This window comes from Marmota marmota, unplaced genomic scaffold, assembly GCF_001458135.2.
Source record: "Marmota marmota marmota unplaced genomic scaffold, marMar, whole genome shotgun sequence".
Taxonomy (NCBI): domain Eukaryota; kingdom Metazoa; phylum Chordata; class Mammalia; order Rodentia; family Sciuridae; genus Marmota; species Marmota marmota.
The window spans coordinates 4038287-4059323 of record NW_026000283.1 but is presented as its reverse complement, the minus strand read 5'-3'; the positions used below and the strand labels follow the sequence as shown (position 1 = coordinate 4059323).

Genomic DNA, 21037 nt, shown 5'->3' with positions numbered 1-21037 from the left:
CTTTCAGCAGTTTATTCAGGCCTTGATTCATGTATCATCTTCTAGCGACCCGCCGCCGAGCGCCCAAGCACAGCCTAATAAAGCCTCCCGCATACCAATCTTAAGCTGCCACGTGGACCTTTCTCATAGGATGGGAAGGGATTGCGTGCCAATTCTCCATATTAGGAGTTGTTTGTCATAGGCCACAGTGGAAGCCGGCGCCATCTTCTAATGGCGGCCACGGTCTAATTAGAACGGCTCACCACAAAGGAAGAAGAAAACTTAATCTGACATTCTCGTAAATTTTAAATGCTGTGGGAAATGCTCTGTGAAAATTGAGTGGAGATACATAATTCTCAATTTATTTGTAAGTAAGTCTGAAAACCCCTGTAAACACATCAGGACACTTTTCAAATGTATTACTACATTCATAGCAGGAAGGACACATCATAGATTCATAATCCTTTCTTTCAATATAAGCTGTATCAAAGAAGTTTGACCAGCCAAATGTGAACTCATTGAAGTTAGAATGAAATAAGTAACAATTGGACTTTAACTAAAAAATCCTTGGACAATCCTAGAGTTCATTGTGTGATAACAATGTTTGCATTTTAAAGATAGTTATGAAAGCTTTAATTACATATTCAATAATGTATCTCTGCAGATAAATGTTTTCAGATCTTGTAACATATAGTGAAAATGAAAATAATAAAAGATTCTCCAATATAATATGTGTTAACTCCACAGACTAATTGAAATTATTCAAATTCAGTAGCAATACCCTCACATTAAAATGTTATAAAATTTAATTTTAGCTTGCTTATATTTCATATATACTATTTTGATAATCATCCACCAATAAACGTTTATTACACTACAATTAATTTATTTTTTATTATTCACTACAAAATTCAATATAATTTTTGAAGTCTTATCTATTTTATGTAGTAAAATATCAGTCTGGGAAGGAGTTTGTGCACTGAAGTTCTCTGAAGATTCTGCATCTGTATTAAAGATGCTACAGGGCTGGGGTTGTGGCTCAGTGGTAGAGAGCTTGCGTAGCATGTGTGAGGTACTGGGTTTGATCCTCAGCACCACATAAAAATAAAATAAAGGTATTGTGTCCTCCTACAACTAAAAAGTAAATGTTTAAAAACATTTACTATTTATGCTACAGACTACTTTATCTTGTCTGACTAGAACATTGGGGAGACATGAAGTGTTGAAGACACAGAGTCTATATTATCTTGGGCCATCTTAAGTGCTTAAATAGGCATTTACCTTAAATTTTGTATCTGGTGTAATATTCTCATAATTAATATGTAAACTTCTTAAGAGTGCATTGCTAAGCTTATCACACCACTATCTTCCACCAACCCTAAAAGCTAAGACTGTAATAATATCTGAAACCTATATATGAGATTCCCTCACCTTACTGTAGTGTGCCTACCAGATGTTTCCACCAATGTAAATGTATTGATTTATGGCTTCTTTTTGTTTTGTGCTTATAAAAGTTCACAGAACCTCTTCCACAGTAGAATATATATGCCCATGTTCCTGAGTAATCTTCACTTCACTTATATTTGGGGCAGAATAAACTATTTTTTTTTCTTTAAAGCAAAACTATCATAATACTTGGACAAGTTAATATACTTCACCAGATTGTGGTGGCTGAAAAATTGTTAAGATCTCCTTTTTTAGATCCTGTTTTCTCTCCTATTATTTATGTTCTTTTTTTTTCTTGTCTCCAATCATAGGTTACATACTTGCCTGGTTTAATAAAAAAGTGAACAAGACACATGTAACATTGCTCACCACATAGAGACTACAATATTTTTCAAATCAGTAGTTTAACATATTTACAGGGAGAAATTAGATGCAAATGTGTATACATTTATATGATATTTTCATACCACCACTTATTCCCAACATCAATAAATGTTGCCTAGATTTCATTGGCTTACATGTGCATCCATTAGTGGGGTTTATTATTAATATTTTTGAATGAGTTCTGTTAATTCTTTTCCAAATGAGTTCTGTGGCTTGACCTTGAAAAAAATCTTAATCTTATGTCTGCCGGTTTATTCTAACTGCAGTTGTTCCTCATGGACTGCAGCACACTAACCTGCCACTCATCAAGTCCATTTGTCTGTGAATTGACTTAATTAAACATCTCAAATCCAATTTACTTGATTCTTTTACCATTAAGTGGGAAATTCTATTTGTCACTTAAAATGTGGTTAAAAACAACAACAAAAGGAAATAAAAAGAAAACCAAAAAATATTTCCTTAAGGAGTTCAGTGGCATTGCTCTTTATTACTAAAAATAAGATGCAGAATGTAAAACAAATAGACTAATTAAAACACCATATAAAATAGCTTCACTGTGAATGCATTATTCTGTTTCTGTTAAATTGAAAGAAAAATAAAGGAAAATAGGCAGTCTTTCTATTTATTCCCAATTTGAGACATGTCTATAACAAAAATCTTAACATTTCATCAATGGCTCTTTTTTATCTTTAACATCACACCTATAAATGACCATTATGGTTTTGAAAATATACCTTTGTTTCTTTTCATTTCCTCTATTCAATTTAAACTGTACTTGGATTTTTTTCCTTAATCACTATTCCTAGAGAAATTCTCAAAGTATAGTCCCTGGAATAGAAGCAGCAGTATGGCCTAGAAACTATTTACAAATACAAACTCTTGGGCCCGACCTGAATTTAAAAACTCTGGGGATTGAACCCAGCAATTTGTATTAATTGTAATAATCTCTGTTTTAATTAGGTGATTCTGATGCATGCTAACAATGGACAACTATTGGTAGATAAAGGATGAGCTGTAATCAAATGATTCACCATTTGTGTGGCCTTTGGCAGGTTTCATCACCTCTTTAGGTTTCAGGACTTTATTTCCTCCCCTCTCTTAGTTTTTGATATATGTAACATCAAGAAATTACCACCTACTTTCAAAAGTTGTGATGATTAATAAACACTAATGCTAATACTAATGATGTAGATTCTAGTACTGTATGACATACAGTAAACAGAAAATACGTGTTATTCTCATAATCTCACAAACAGTAGATTTTGGATACAATTTGATTAATTTAAACTGCTTTTTTTTAGTATCTATTGGCTTAAATAAAAATTCTGGTCTAAATTTTCCCAGGTTGTACATTTCCTTTCTTTTTAAAAATTCAGACAATATCTGCTTTTCATACAGTATATTTTGCTTCTTTTAACCTGCTGATTAATTTTTTTCGTATTTATTTGCATTTTAAGAAAATGTGGCTACCTTTGAAAAAATAGCTTTAGAGTTGACATTTAGAATCTTCTTAAAGAGGTCAATCACTTTTGATTTCTACTGTTGTATATTCACAGCACAATCACTGGTGTTATTGAACTCATTAGAAACTATTTTCATGGATTTGTAACCAATAATTTCTGAGGATTGCTTTGTAATTTTTCATTAACGAACACCTGTGTTACATAGGATTCAAGGTAATTCATATAGTTTAGGAAATTTAAATCATAATAAGAAGTCAGTAGAAAATGTTAGGCATAAAGTTTTTCTCTGATCCCATTGCTTCATAGAACATAAAACAATTTCACATATTTTTCAGTACTTGTGCATGAGTCTATATAATACTATGTAACAGTATTTTTTAATATCGTTACTAAATTCTTCAATATTTCTTTTAAAAATTTGCCTCAAATAATTGACCAATATTTTTTTCTAAATTATTACTGATGATTTTCATAAAGACATATTTAATATAACATTTTGCAAAATTAACAGGATTGCTTTCAGTTTAATGTAATACACCTTGAAAAAACTACAAACTATGACTTTCTTTTGTTTATTCATTGGCATTCTATAGAGGAACAGAATCAAAATTATGTGTATAAAAAGGGGAATTTACTTGATCCAAAGCTGGTAAGTCACATAATGGCCTTCTGCCTGCTGGAGAGCCAGAGTAATCAGTAACTGCTCAGTTCAAGAAACTGAAAGTGTCAGAAAAAAAGGGACCAATGGTACATTTCTAGTCTAAGAATGAAGGACTGGAAATTCCTTGGATAATCACTGGTGAGAGCCCACATTATAAGTCTGAAGAAGTTGGATTCTGATGTCCTCCTCCATGGATACATCTATTGGAGAAGAATTGAGTCTGCATGCACCAGCTGGCCTGTTTCTTCTTCTGCTTTTTGTTAAATTTGGGCCTATTGAACAATGCTTCCAAAATTTATGGAAGATTTCTGTCTTCAAATTACTGTCCCATATGCCAATTATCTCTGTAAACACCCTCTCAGAAGTAGCCAGAATCTCTTTGTCCTAGGAAATTCCTAGGCATTTCTCAACCCAATTAAGTTAGATTAGCCATAATCTCTAGAGACATAGTGAAATAACTATTTGTCATACAGTTAAAAAAGCATGTGATCCCTGATAACAAATGTTTTTGTAATGATAGGCATGTTTCTTTGCCTATATCAAAGTTTCCTACCTGTAAAATGGGTTGATATAATGATCAAATTGTTCAATGCGAGTATAAAAACTAATTAAATGTGTATTTTGCTTCAACTATTCATTGACTTACATTAAATAATACTTACAAAACTCTAGCAAATATGCTCATCCTTTCATGAAAGTATCCATCTGAACATAAACACATTTATCTCAAAATTTTTATGAAAATTCATTGTAGAAAAGATTCTAAATGGAATGATTAATTAAGGCACTTTTAATTTTTTTAAAAAATATTTTAGTTGTAGTTGCACACAGTACCTTTATTTTATTTTAATGTGGTGCTGAGGATTGAACCCACTGCCTCACATGTGCTAGGCAAGCACTCTACCACTGAGCAAACCCAGCCCAAACTTTTACTTTTAATCAGTACTACACAATTAAGGCAGAAAATACAAAAGCAGAAATGTATACAATTTCTGATATAGTATATTATGATGTCTTAAAGGCTACTCATTTGTCATAACCTCACTATTTTTGTATTATTAAGTTAAATACATGAGTGTACACACATAGTGCAATATGCATAATGGTTGTATATTCTTAGAAGCAGCCCTAATTTTTAAGCATTGTAAACCTTTAAAGGAGCATTTCAAAATCATCTTCTAATATGGGTATTCCAATTATCTACAACACTATAATTATGATTGAACTCAAGTTCAGGACAAGATCTGAGAACAAAAAAATTGATGTGAATTAAAAAATATCATACCATGTTTGCATATATTTCCCACATGAAGCAAGGAAGTTTTGACCACAACAAAACCGCTTTTCTGAAAATACAAGGGATGTACTTAGTAAAAAGTGAGATGGACCTATATAAAGAAAAGTCTTCAGTGTTTGCATAAAGAGTTGAATATATAGAAAAATAAAAGTTGTACTTGGTTAGGAAAAATCAGTAATTTAATATCAAATATTCCTAAATTAATAATATAATCTACCTACCTATTTGTGTATGCTTACAAGTAAAAAAATGAACTATTATAAAAATCTCGTTTTCCTAGATGATAGGAAACTCTTTTCATAGGTGATATTTGAGACTGGTAGAACCTGGTATAGAATAATAACAGCAAGAAATTCTGCCATTTTGTGAAATTAATAGATATTTATATCTTATATATAGTATATAAAGAAATATTTAAGTATAAGGATGTTTATCAAAGAAATGTAGTGAAAATTGGAACTATCTGAAATGCCCAATGACAAGGGAGTTCTTACGTACATTATGTACATTATGATTATATAACTTTGAAAATACTATGTTATAAGATGAAATTTTGACATGACAATGTAGACATGATAATATTGAAAACTTCTACTTCTCCAGAGATTTGTATATGCCAGTAACTATTTAAAGTACATCATTCTTGTGAATTAATTTAACCTCCATGAAAGCTCTCTGAAATAGGTATTTTAAATTTTTTCCCATTTTACAGATGGAGAAACTGAAGCACACACTGGTTTTTATATGACATGACCAAGTTTATAAAACTAAGATCTGCATGAGCCTAGGGGTTATCTAGCTCTAGAATTTGTACTCTTACATTTTAAATTATAAAAAAGAATATTTCAAAATAATGCTTTATGTACACAGTGATGTTAAATTTATAAACCAATTTAGTATATACAAATACAGAATTACTGATATCAATATTTAGAAGAGATGGAAATATTATAAATCAATATTTTAAGAGCAATTGTGAATGTTTTTAAATTTTCTGTGGGGAGCTTTTCCTATTTCCATGAATTATTTATGGTCAATTTATACTTCCTTGGAGGCCTTTTTGTTGTTTGTTTTTGAAAACACTAACAGAGAAAAAAAAACGTGAATCCTGCCATTCAAACCAGTATCCTAATAACATAGTTCATGGCATCAAATAAACCATTAAATGACAAGTTATGTCAATAGAAAAGCACTAGAAAGTCACATGAACTCAGTTTAGTCATAATAATATTTGTTAAAGTGTGAGTGAAAGGAGCAGCAATGGAGATGTTGTGAAAATGCTAACGAATGACATCCTTGACATATAAAAGGAACATAGGATAGGAACAAAGAGTTTGTTAAGATCATTTGAGGCAAGAAGGCTAAATTTAATAATTGATTTGAAGATAAATATTAAGCTAAATTTTAAAATAGCAATATTTTTCACTCTACATAACAGATTTACCTCAAAACTGATTTTAATTTCCACGTCAGCGACATTTTCATTTGGTTTTTCTTATGTTAAACTCCATGTTTAATAATTTCTGAATATGACAGAAGTAATTCCCTGACATTAAAAAATAAAAAATTAAATTTGAGAATATTATCTAAAGTGTTTAGTATTTTGTTTCAAAATACTACCTGTGAATGTTGTGGAGAAGCATCCTATTCTATGAGACAACTGGATTAGATGGTCCTAGAAATCCATCCAAGTTGGAAACACTGAGATTATAATTACAAGCAAGAAAAAAAGAAATGATACTAGTAGTAATGCTAACATTAATGCTGATAGTAAAACTAATACTAACATCAATAACAATGTCGATCCTAACACCAATGCAAATATTAATATTAAAACCAGTATCAATCCTAATTAACATTTATATTAATATTAGGCATGCAACCACCATGCATTATGTTAAGATATTTATATGCACATTCACTAAATATTTACCATAAATTTATAAAGAATATATTATTTTTACTTTTTTATCAAAAATATATTAACATGCCTCTAGTCTCACACCAAGAAAATGATGTCATCAGGATATTAAATATGAGGTATGTGTAATTTAAGAAACTATGCTTCCCTGGACAAATATTAGATTTGTTTTGGTTCCTCTGTTTTTAATTAATTGGTATAGATTAATTAAATACAATACTGGATTTCATTGTGGTATATCCATACATGCTTATAACATATTTTGAACAATTTCATTCTCATTCTATAGTTCCTTCCTTTGTCCACCACTTTCCTCTCCTGATCCCCTTCTATTGACACAAAGTCTATTCCACCCTTTAAGCTCTCAAAAATTACAATTTATTTTTTACTATACTGAAAACATCTCCATCAAATTTAATGAAAATTATATTGATTTTACTGCTTTCATTAAAATTATGATTTTCCCCAAGGTTTTTCCTACAATTTCCTATTAATAATTTAAAAAGCAGATAATGTGAAAGAATACTTTGAATAAAGTACTTATCTGACTCAAAGGAATTATTAAGATTTAGTTCTACAAACACTAGGTCAGGCTGGGTGTGGTGGCACACACCTGTAATCCCAGCTGCTGAGGGAGACTGAGGCAGTAGGATTTCAAGTTCAAAGCCAGCCTCAGCAAAAGTAAGGCACTAAGCCACTCACTGAGACCCAGTCTATAAATAAAATACAAAAAAGGACTGGGGATAGGGCTCACTGGTCAAGTGCCCCTGAGTTCATTCCCCAGTACTTCTCCACAAAACCAAAAATGAACAAAAACAAACAACAACAACAAAAACAAACAAACGGCAACAACAACAAATAAAAACCACTGGGGCAGATACAATAAACTCTTTATGTTTAGTGGTATTTCATTAATATAGTTTTGTCTTTACAGTTTTTGCTTCTTTAGTAGTAATTGCTTTGTTACTTACTGTATAATTCTTATATTATTGTGCTGTTCTTACTAAATTCCTTCTTATCATTAATGCATTTGAAAATACTAACAAAATTGTGTATGATAATAGTTTTTAAAAATATTGATTGACTGGTCAAATGTAATCAATTCAGTAAGTCAGTGGCCTGAACATGTCTATCTCCTAAGTCAGAGATCATGTTCTTTTGTTCTTTAATTGCTTTAAGAGCTTATTTTGATTTTGACTCAAATGCATAAGGATCAATATGTGGGTGTGATCAATGTGTGTAGTAAATAAACAAGGCTTGCACATCACCCTTTAAAGGTCTAACAACATAATGTATTCATCATATTTTAAAGAAAAAATTTAAAGACAGGAATATGAGTAAATATTTGCTATCTCTGCTATGATCAATTGATATTTCTGATATAATAGTCATTGAGAAAGGACTGTCTTAACCCTAGGGGACTGGGTGAGACTAACTAGGATACATTATCTCCTCTGCTGATAACTCCAGGTGAACAATAGTGGCTATTTGAAAAATACTTGTTCTCCTCCTAGGTCCCTTATGCAAATTTTGTCATGTACAGAGCAAGTTTAATTGACATGTTGGCAATGAATATCTTATGCTATGTTACAAACTAACTAAACTTCCTAAACTAATTAGTTAGTTTAAGAAGCTGAGCTAAATGGACAGAGTGAAAATAGTTTTTGATTCCATTAGATTAAATAGTTTTACTTATGGCCATATAAACCCTGAACTTTTCTTTGAGACATGTTTGAAACACTTTCTCATATACATAATTATAATATTTTTCATATTCTTAATTCTCACTACATTCAAATCTCATCTGATATGGAAGGATTGACACTGCACATTATAGTTTTATTTTTATTGTTTCTCCATAGTAAGAAAATTCAAACTGAAGGAACACACTTAAAAACATAAAACCATTTAAAATATGTGACATTGAAAACAACACACACACACACACACACACAAATGTACCAGAAAAATATTCACTCTACAAAGGCTAAAAAATCTTGAATTGTGTTATTTATAAATGTTAACTTATTCTCTGCAGCATATAATCTAACATTTAGATTCATGTCTTCCAGCTCTGTGGAGACATAACTTAATATTTGTAATTATCTAAGTTTGCTTCTACTGATTTTTGTATGATTTTCAGAACAGAGTAGAGCTGTAAATATATGTCATAAGACAGAAATTTGAATCAATCTCAGTTTGGGGAATAATTTATGGAAGACATGAATATATGAAATAAGTCACAATCTTTAGGGTTTAAATGAACTCTGTTATTCAAGTAACCTCTAGATTTACAGGAATTCCAAAGATTCTGAGAGGCTTAGGGGCAGCAGATACAAGATTCTGAAAGGTCAATTTGTACAAAGATTGCTCAATACAAACCAGAAACTTTTATCACAGTTTCTAAGTTTCTACAAAATTGAAGATTTTCAGGTTTTTCCTCCAGGTAAATATTAGAACACAGTGTTCTTATGGTTTGGATATGAGGTTTCCCAGAAAAATAATGATGATATTATAAGACATGTAACCTAATCAGTGAATTCATTCATTTTATGGATAAGTAATGTGAAAGGACTACCATACTTGGTGGTAACTGTAAGCAGGTAGGGTATGGCTGGAGGAAGTAGGTCATTGGGGGCATGTCTTTGAGGTTTATATTCTGTCTCTGGTGAGTGAAGCTCTCTATATCTATCTTTATCTCTCTGCTTACTAGATGCCATGACATGAGCACCTTTCTTCTGACATGCCATTTTCCCATGATGTCCTGTCTTATCTCTGGCCCAGATCAATGGAGTCAACCAGTCATAGACTTAGCTCCTGAAACAATGAGCCAAAATAAAGTTTTCTTCATCTAATTTGTTTTTCTCAGGTATTTTGCTCACAGTGAGGAAAAACCGAATAACCCAGTCATCTTGATTAATGACATCTTAGAATCCATGTCTCTGAGGATGAAAAGGCAAACATTTGTTCATCTTGATACATGAAACAAAAATATTACATTTTGATACACTTTCAAGTAATCTTGAACATAGATAAATGAAAATTTAATGGGTGAGAGATCTTACAAGAAGTATTGCCCTCCAATAATAAGATCTTTTCTGAATTCTTTGGTAGAGTTACCCAATTTAGGCACTAAGGAAAGAATTGATTGCCCATGTTGAAAACTTTCCATTAAATTGAATAAAAGACTAGAAAAATCAGTATTCTGTGAATTCAAGTGCACTTTAAAAGAAATAAAATGATAACTTGGAATCAAACTTAGATATGCAAATGTGCTTCTATGTTTATATGTGTATGCACATAAACTTCATGTGTTTATGCATATGTGTTTATGCTTATAAACATATTTGCTTATATATATAAATAAGTAAACACATGTATTTAGATATTTGTGTATATATAAATATACACAAATATATAGAGATACATACATATACACATGAAGAAAAAGATAGTCTTTTTCACGTCCCTGAATTTGTGCTGATAAAATAATCACATACCAATGTCAAAATATTTTCATATATTTCCACAATTTTAGTTTTAAAAGTGTCTTTATCCTTACTGTATATTTATTGCACCAATCACTCCCTTTCCTACTTTTCTTATTATTTTTTTCATTTTAGATATACATGACATTAGAGAGTGTTATTACATATTGTATGTACATGGAGTCTAACATTGAAATTTGGATCCCATACTTGTGGTTGTACATGATGTGGAGTTTCACTGGTAATGTATTCATATATGAACATAGGAAAGTTCTGACCAATTAATTGTACTGTCTTTCCTATTCTGATCCCCACCTTTCTCTTCATTCTCCTTTGTCTAATTCACTGAATTTCAATTCTTCCTTCCCCACCCCCTATTTGTGTGTTAGCATCTGCATATCAGAGAGAACATTCACCTTTGGTTTGAGGAGATTGGTGTTTTTCACTTACCATGTTCATCTCCAGATCCATCCATTTACTGGCAAAAGTCATAAAGTCACTCTTTTGTGACTAAGTGGTATTCCATTGTGTGTATATACCATAGTTTTTTTGTCCATTTATCTGTCAAAGTGTACCTAGGTTAGTTTCATACCTTAGCTATTGTGAATTGAGCTTCTTCCATGTGGATATCTCACTATAGTATGCTGATTCTAATTCCTTTGTGCATATACTGAGGGGTGGAATAACTGTTTCAAATGGTAGTTCCATTCCAAGTTTTCTGAGGAAAACTGCAGTCCCAACAGCAATGTATGAGTATACCTTTTTCTCCACATCCTTGCAAATATTTACTGTTACTTGTATTCTTAATAATTGCCATTCTGAATGAAATGAGATGAATTTCAGTATAGCTTGTCATTTCTCTAATTGCTAGAGATGTTGAATATTTTTCATATATTTGTTGACCATTCATGTTTCTTCTTCTGTGAAGTGTATATTTAGTTCCTTTGACTATTTATTTATTGAGTGTGTGTGTGTGTGTGTGTGTGTGTGTGTAGAGTTCTTTAATATATCCTGGAAGGTAATGCTGTATCTGAGGTGCACGTGGCAAAGATTTTCTCCAATTATATTGGCTCTCTCTTCTTGTTCTTGATGGTTTTCCTTTTCTGTAAAGAAGCTTTTCAGTTGGATACTATCCCATTTATTGATTTTTGATTTTACTTCTTGTAATTTAGAAGACTTGTTGAGGAATTTAGTTACTAAGCTGACATGATGGAAAGTTCAGCCTACATTGTCTTCTCATAGGCACAGGGTCTCTAGGCTACTGCATAGGTCTTTGATCCACTTTGAGTTGAGTTTTATGCAGGATGAGAGATAGGGGTTTAATTTCATTCTTCTACATGTGTATTTCCAGTTTTCCCAGCATCATTTGCTGAGGAGGTTACCTTTTCTCCAATGTACGTTTTGGTGCCTTTGTCAAGTATGAGATAATTGTCTTTATGTGGGTTTTTTTCTTCTATTCTGTTCCAGTAGTCTTTATGTCTGTTTTAGTGCCAATCCCATGCCACCATAGTTACTATAGCTTCTGTAGTATAATTTAATTTCTGATACTGTGATGCTTCCTGCTTCACTTTTCTCACTAAGGATAACTTTTTGTACCCTGGGTCTCTTAATTTCCAAATGAATTTTCTGATTGATTTTTCTATTTCTATAGAGAATGTCATTAGAATTTTAGTACAAATTGCATTAAATCTGTATAGCACTCTTGGTAGTATGGCCATTTTTATAATATTAATCTTGCCTGTCCATGAACATGGGAGAACTTTCCATCTTTTAAGGTCTTCTTCAATTTTTTTCTTTAGTATTCTGTAGTTTTATAGTAGAGGTCTTTCAACAACTTTCGTTAGATTGATTTTCAAGTTCTTTTTTTTTTTTGGTGAGGGTAATGTAAATGGAATAGTTTTCTTAATTTATCTTTCAGTCGATTCATCATGGTATTCAGGAACACAATTGTTTGATGGATGTTAATTTTATATCCTCCTAAGTTGCTGAATTTATGTATAAGTTCTAGAAATTTTCTAGTGGAATTTTTTGGGTCTTCTAAATATAGAATCATGTCATTGGCAAATTGGGATTGTTTAAGCTCTTTTTATCCTATTTGTGTCCTTTTAATTTCTTTTTTTCTTAATTGCTCTGGTTAGAGTTTCAAGGACTATGTTGACTAGAAGTGGTGAAAGAGGGCATTCCTGGATTGTTCCAGTTTTTAGAGGGAAAAACTTCAGTTTTTCTTCTTTTAGAATGTTGTTGGCCTTGGATTTAGCATATACAGATTTTACAATGTTAAAGTATGTTCCTGTTACTTTCCCTTTTCTATTGTTTTGAATGTGAATGAATGTTATATTTTGTCAAATGCTTTTTCTGCATATTTTGATTTATTTATATGATTCTTATATTAAAGTCTACTGATTTGATGAATTACATTTATTGGTTTCTGTATGTTGAACCAACCTTGCATGCCTAGGATGAACTCCACTTGATCATAGTAAATTTCTTTTTAATATGTTTTTGTATGCAATTTTCTAGTATTTTATTAAGAATTTTGCATTTATGTTCATCAGGGATATTGGTCTGAAGTTTTCTTTCTTTGATGTGTCTTTGTCTGGTTTTGGTATCAGGGTGATATTAGCTTCATAAAATAAGTTTGAAAGGGTCCCCTCCTTTTCTATTTCATGGAATAATTTGAGGAGGATTGGTATTAGTTCTTCTTTGAAGGTCTGGTAGAACTTGGCTGAGAATCCATCCAGTCCTGTTCTTTTTTTGATGGTAGGCTTTTGATGGCATCTTCAATATCATTGCTTGATAACTGATCTGCTTAAATTTTCTATGTCCTACTGATTCAATTTGGGTAGGTCATAATTCTCTACAAATTTGTCAATGTTTTCAAGATTTTCTATTTTATTGGAGTATTAGTTCTCAATATAGTTTCTTATTATTATCTGTATTTCAGTAGTATCCATGGTAATACTTCCTCTTTAATCATGAATTTTAGAAATTTGAGTTTTTCCCCCCTTTCTTTTGATTGGCTTGGCTAAGGGTTTATCACAAATTTGGTTCTTTTCCTATTTTTAAATTGTATATATCTATGGACTATAGTCAACCTACCTTTCTATCAAAGCAAATAACTTTTACTAAAATATTCTGCCAAGATAATTTTTACCAATATTTGACAAAAATTAACTTCAACTTGTAGAGCAAGGAAATATTCAATATTTGTTAAATTAAGTTAGAAAAAAATTGAAGTTTCTATTTAAATGTTCTTTATAAGATTTCTTACATTACTCAGATAATGAATATTGTATGATTTTACTTATATATCACTTTTTAAAATATTTACTTTTTAGTTGTAGTTGAATGCCATACTTTTATTTAATTTTTTTTTTCTGTGATGCTGAGGATCAAACCCAGGACCTCACAAATGCTAGGCAAATGCTCTACTGCTGAGCCATAACCCCAGCCCGCATTTTTAGAATTTATTTTCAATGGAACTATTAGGATTAAAATTATATTACTTGCTTTTCTGGAATTTTCTTATTTTATAAATTAGCCTATATTACATAGGTAATACTTATACTTTATAAGAGAGTTATAATTGCCTCCCTGGTTTAGTCCAAGGATACATAGAACTCAGTATTCTCTTTTGAATAGTAATAGCTTTTCTTAAGTTTTGTAATTTTCACATTTGCCAAGAATTTCTGGTACCTAACTACCAGATCATAACAAATATTTTATTTTTTCAGACTTTCTACATGAATTTGCAACTGTAATTTTCAACTAAACTTGTTTGTTTCTTCCTTTCTATTTGAAGATTTATATAACTATCATTCTTCTAATATTATAAAAACATAATAAGCAAAGGGTTTTAAAATTTGTATGAAAATAACACACATGTATATTTATATACATATATATATTTATATACATATATTTATATATATGCATATATATTTATATATGCATATATATAAACTGTATATGGAATGCTTGATTGTAGCACAAATTTTGTGTATAGTCTATCTTATGGTTATGACAAAAACTTTTATTTTCTCTTAAATTCATAAACACAAACAACAACAACATCATCATCATCAACAACAACAACAACAACAACAAAACCTGGAAAACAGAAAGAAACCATAAAACTCCTAAATCTAAAATTAAGTCTCCTCCTTCCTCAAAAATATCCTTATTAAAATCATATAGGCAATGAAAAAACTCTAAACACCCTTGAAGTTTTTACTCAAAGAAAAATTCCCATTAAAAGAATGAAAAAGCAAGAATATGAAGAACAATATCAATTAACCCTTCATATTTTACTAAATGAAAAAGAAAACTGCTTGCAACTTGTTAGAAGGGACACAATTTGATTCATAATTAGCAAGGTAATTAGCATTAACTACTCTGAGTCTTTATCAATCAGAAGATTAAAGAATAAAAATGCTTTATTGTGTATTTAAAAAATTAGATTTTTCTATTCCTACATCTCTCTATAGTTATTTTAAAATTTTAAGATCAATAAAAGCAAAATGAATCTAACAAAAAGAGAAGTAGAAACAGGTAGGATTATGTGGATAAAGGAAAAGGAAGGGATAATGATCATCAAGGTGCATTGTTTTTGGAGGTGTAGTCATAATTCATTAAAAAAGATAGAATGAGACAAAATGTTTTGTTGTCTGTTTATGTTCAAAGTTTGTATTTTATATATTTTTAAATTGACTATTATTTAAAAAGAATATACGGGAGGTAAAGTAATGCCCATTAAGGATGTAAAGCTTCTCTGAATGAATTCTAAAATAATGTCCCATTAAGAATGTAAAGCGGGGATGTGGCTCAAGCAGTAGCGTCCTCCCCTGGCATGCGTGCAGCCCTGGTTGGATCCTCAGCACCACATACAAACAAAGATGTTGTGTCCGCCGAAAACTAAAAAATAAATATTAAAAAACTCTCTCTCTCTCTCTCTCTCTCTCTCTCTCTTAAAAAAATGTAAAGCTTCTCTGAATGAATTCAGGCTAATTTTTTAAAAAAATGCCTAAAGAATAAGCATACCATTTGGCTCCCCAGCTAAAGATCTGATATAGGACACCATAAGCCTTTCATCCTAAGGTGAAATGACCCAAGGAAAATTTTGTGCCTTTTATAGAAGGGGACAAGAAAATACTCTGTGGAACTTTTTCCATCAATGGTTAGTAATCATATATAAAAACAAAAATCTATCATATGAAAACTAAAAATCAATAATAACAAAAATATTCCTTAAGGCACATGGATCTATGAAAATATAGAGAGTAGAATAATGGAAAAATATATTATCAAAGTGATTCATAGAATTTTCTGGGAAAAAAGCACACATCTAAATCCTTTAAACAATGTCTCTATGTTAGGTTATATGGCAAAGGTGAATTAAGGCTGTGGATCAATGACTTAAAATGTAATATAAACTGTATTATTCTGGTGTACCAAATTTAATGACAACAGTCTTTAAATTTGAAAGCAGGAGAAAGAAAAGGTATAAGTGTCAGAGTGACACAATGTGAGAAAAACTAGATAAGCTATTATTGGCTTTGAAGGTAGAAGAAGGGCAAAGAATTTGAAGCAGATTATAAAAACTGGACAAGGCAAAGAAACAGTTTCTCATCTGCTGCCTCCAGAAGAAATGCAGCCCTGACAAACATTGATTTTACCACAGTGAGACTCATTTCAGACTTCTGACTTCTAGAACAGTGAGATAATAATTTTATGCTATTTTTTTAACTCACTAAGTTTATGACAATTTCTTATATCAGTATTAGAAAACTAATATCCTATGTATTGAGGGGAAAAAAGGAAATTTAAACCCCTTCTTTATATATACACCTACTAAACTAAAGATGAATTAAAGTTTTTAATATTATAAGAATTGTAGTAAATACACTATAATAGTAAATATTAAAATAGAGAAAATATAAGACATGAATGAATATTTAACTGATCTTGGAATTGGTAAGTATTTTTAAATATTAAATCAGTTTTGACTACTAAATTAAATACTTTTGTAATAAAATTACTGTGAACTAGGTAAAAAAAGCAAACAGAAAGCTAGAAAAACTACTTGAAACAAATGTGAGAAAAGGGGCCAATATATTTGATATATATTTATATTAAGTCAAAACAAACTCTGTACTCTCAAGAGAAAAATATATGAAGAACATGAATTGACAACTAAAAGAAAAGAATAAAATGATAAACATAAAAAAGTTCCATATAAAAATGTACTGAAAGCCAGTCATATAAGTGATTTAGAACCTGAGCTCTGGAATCAGACTCTGTGTGCTAAAATCTATACTCTGTCAGTCAGTGTTTATGTGATCTCCATAACTTACTTAACCTTTCTTTGCTTTAATTTCTTTACCTGTAGTATAAAAGCAAAGTATAATCTTTTCAAAATACTTACATAGGGCAAGAACGAGCGAATTTGTGAAAAAAACAGTTATCAAAGTGTACTGTACATGTAAATAATAAAACAAATCTAGCTACTACTAAATGCATTCATTAAGTGGATACAATGAGGTTTATACAGAGAAGGTACACTGTGCTAGAAAGGGAATGAAAGATGCACTCTGACATATTGATTGTGGAAATTTTTTTCTTTCTTAAATTTTTTTATTTTTGCTTATGGAAATTTTATTGGTTTAGTCTTTGTGCAAACAAACACACTAGCAATAGACATCAAATAGATATAGACTGAAAAAAGTCTTATTTCAATTATCAATACATTTTCTTTAATATGTAAGTGGATGTAAAAACAGTACTGTATATACATAATGGAATGCTACACAACAATAAATAGGCAATAAATAGAATACCCTATTGATAGAGAAAACAATGTAGGTAACTTTTGCTGAGTAAAAGAAAGCAGTCACAAATATTACATACATATTGTATAATTCCATTTGCATGGTATTTCATTCATATGTCATTTGAATTATAATATAAGGCAAACTATACATATGAATAATAGAGGGATGATTTCAAGGGCTTAGGATGGGGAGAAACACTGATGCAAAAAGAAAGCATAAAGGAATAATTTTGAGTACTAGAATTGCCTATATCCTGTTTGTGGTATTGGTTACAAGGATGTAAGTATGCATCAAACCTATAAAACTTGTATACCACAATAAACTATTTGTAGTGTATGTAAATTTAGAAAAAAATTGTAATGAGGCCCGCCCGCAGCAATTTAGTGAGACTTTGTCTCAAAATAAAACATAAAAAAACTGGGAATGTGGCTCAGTGTTTAAGCACCTCTGGGTTCTATATCTGGTACCAAATATGTATATATTAAATTTGGTCATGTTTTCTGAAAATGCTTAATACTGTAAGAAATGCTCATTAGGTGTTGAAGCAAGATATAAAATTCTATTTATATTTTGACTACATATTAGTTAATCAAAATGTCAATTTTGATTATTTGCCATGTATTATGCACTGTTCTACCTACTTTACATTCATAGTCCACTTAATCCTCTTTCTTTTGTAAATACCATGCAATATAACCAGCATTTCAAGAGTATATGTTGCTAGGATATTATGCAATTGGAAAGAGTAAGATGACCTAGAAAAGCACCATCTTTGCTTTCAAGAAGGTCAGGTTCAAATCACAGCTTTACTGAAAAATATAATCTCAGTTTCCTCATCTGCAACATATAAATGTATACCTCAACTATTTTTTATTACTTAAATTACTTAAATTGATAATGTAGAATTTTGCCTGGTTATAGTATACATATAATAAATATTAGTTGATAATATATCAAGATTTCTAGGGGAAGCATTTCATACAAGTTTCAAGGATAGGGATAATATTTTATTTTTATATCACATTCCATTTTATGTACATAGCATAATTTATTTATTATCTCTATTTGAGAATTTTCCTCTTTTGTCTATAAAAACAATGCTACTATACACTGTTGTGCATCAATTTTGTTGGAAATGTTCATGAAATGATTTAAAGTGTAATGTCTGGGAGATAAATTATTTGCATTTACATTGTTAATAGGCATTGTGAAATGGCCTTCCAATGTGGTATACAAATTTACATCCTGACAGCACTGTACAAAAATTTCAATTGACTCATACTTTGGCTTACTATGGTATTTTACTTTTTTAATGCCACTTCAATAGGCTTACAATGGAATTCATTACGTTATAATTTTTATTTCTCTCATTAGCATCATTTTATATGTATATTGGCTATCAGAACATCCTCCCTTTTAAAATGTCTACTTAAGCTCTTGCCTATATTTCTTTTTAGGCTGAATAAATTTTTCTTTTTGATAGTTAGGAGTTCTTTATATGCTCCATAATTATAACTATGTTGCTTATAGTTTTCCTCTTTCTATGGTTTCCCTTTTTACTTTCCCTTTATTTCCAATGAAAAAATTCTTAATAGTAGTATAATACAGTTCAATTTATCAATTTATTTTTTATGATTATTGCTTTTTGTGTTCTGTTTAAGGAATTTTACAGAAAAAATGAAAATATACTTCTATATTTTTCTGGAAGATTTATTGGTTTGTTTTTCATATTTAAATCAAAATCCATCTGAAAATTATTTTTGGAAATAGTTTGTTCAGTTTTTTTAATGAATATAATATTTTTACTTAAAATAATTTTTTACTATCATTTGATTATTAAAGAAATTCAGAGAAGGAACATTAACCTGAATTGAACATTTGTCATCTATAATATTATCATATCTAGTGGTCTTTATTCTTTTTTTGAGTATCTGAATTAAATATTAAGTATTTCTCTCCAACTTGAAGAACTCCCTTTAAACTTTCTTCTAACATTGATCTGTTTGCACCAACTTCTTCAGTATTTTATTTTTTCATAAAACATATGAAAACATATCACCACTATTTTAAAGAACATTTTAATGAATGTATAATTTTGGGTTTATAGGGGTCTGTTCTTCCTTTCTGTGCTTTACAGATATATCCCAGCCTCCATTGTTTCTGATGAGAAGCTTGACATCATTTGCGTTCTTGTTACATTGTATGGCATATTAATTTTCTTATCAAAGAAATGGCTTTCACAGGAAAAAAACTATTTTCTGAAGTGGAGCTTATATAAAATACAGAATTAAAATTTAAGATAACAATTGGCAAAAAATAAAGAGTGATAATGCAATTATATGATTTTAAACTTTTTTTATGAAGTGTGAAATATGAAACATACACTGTTGCAATTTTATTGTAAATAGTCTGGAATAAGTAAGAATGACTAGTGTAATCCCAAAAGCAATTACAAATAAAATCAGCTTCATATTATTACAGAAAACATGTTAAACAAAATGGAATCCAATAAAACCTAGTGTACAGAAGTTTAAAAAGGGATAGAGTAACAAAGGAATGTAAGAGATGATACTAATAAGAAATTAATAACAAAATATTAGATTTCGACTGAATATTTCAATTACAACATTGACTGTAACTAGATCAAACTAGTCAAGGCAATATCCTCATATAATTAAAAAAATAAAAACAGCATGGTATTGGCACCAAAATAAACATATAGACTAATGGTACAGAATGGAAGACAAAGAGACAAACCCACATAAATACAGTTATCACTTACTAAAATAAGGCATCAAAAATATACATTGGAGAAAAGATAGCCTCTGCAACAATTGTGTTGGGAAAACTGGAAATCCATATGTAGCAAAATAAAATTAAGCTTCGATCTCTCATCTTGCACAATCCTCAACTCAAAGTGGAAACAAGAATTAGTTATGAGACCAGAAATTCTGCACCTACTAGAAGAAAATATAGGCCCAACACTTCAAAATAGTGGCTCAGGAACTGACTTCCTAAATAAGTCTTATAAAGTGCAAGAAGTAAAATCAGAAATTAATAAATGCAATGGCACCAAACTAAAAAGACCCTTTACAACAAAGGAAACAATCAAGAATGTGAAGAGAGAGCCTACAGAATGGGAGAAAATCTTTAACAATGCACCTCAGATACAGTATTAACTTCCAAAATATATGAAGAACTCAAAAAACTTAACACACAAAAAGATAATAACCCTATCAATAAATGGGTGAAGGGCCTGAAAAGACACTTCACAGAAGAAGAAATATGAAATGTTCAACATCTCTAGCAATTAGAGAAATGCAAATTAAAACTACACTGAGCTTTCATCTCACTTCAGTTAGAATGGCAATTATCAAAAATACAAGTAACAATAAACATTGTTGAGGATGCAGGAGAAAAGGTTCCCTTATACATTGATGGTGGGACTACAAATTGGTGCAACCATTCTGGAAAGCAGTATGGAGTTTCCTCAAAAAACTTGGAATGTTACCACCATTTGAGCCAATTATCCCACTCTTTGATATATACCCAAAGTATTAAAAACTGG

General features: G+C 30.4%; 1 long non-coding RNA gene across 1 annotated transcript; it reads right to left on the bottom strand.

Moving 5' to 3' along the window:
* Positions 1 to 533: 533 nt before the first annotated feature.
* Positions 534 to 20763, bottom strand: LOC125614389. Its single transcript, XR_007344992.1, has 3 exons — positions 20564 to 20763; positions 8651 to 8658; positions 534 to 545 (listed from the first exon to the last, which is right to left on the bottom strand). It is a non-coding gene; the product is annotated as an uncharacterized LOC125614389 (long non-coding RNA).
* Positions 20764 to 21037: the final 274 nt, after the last annotated feature.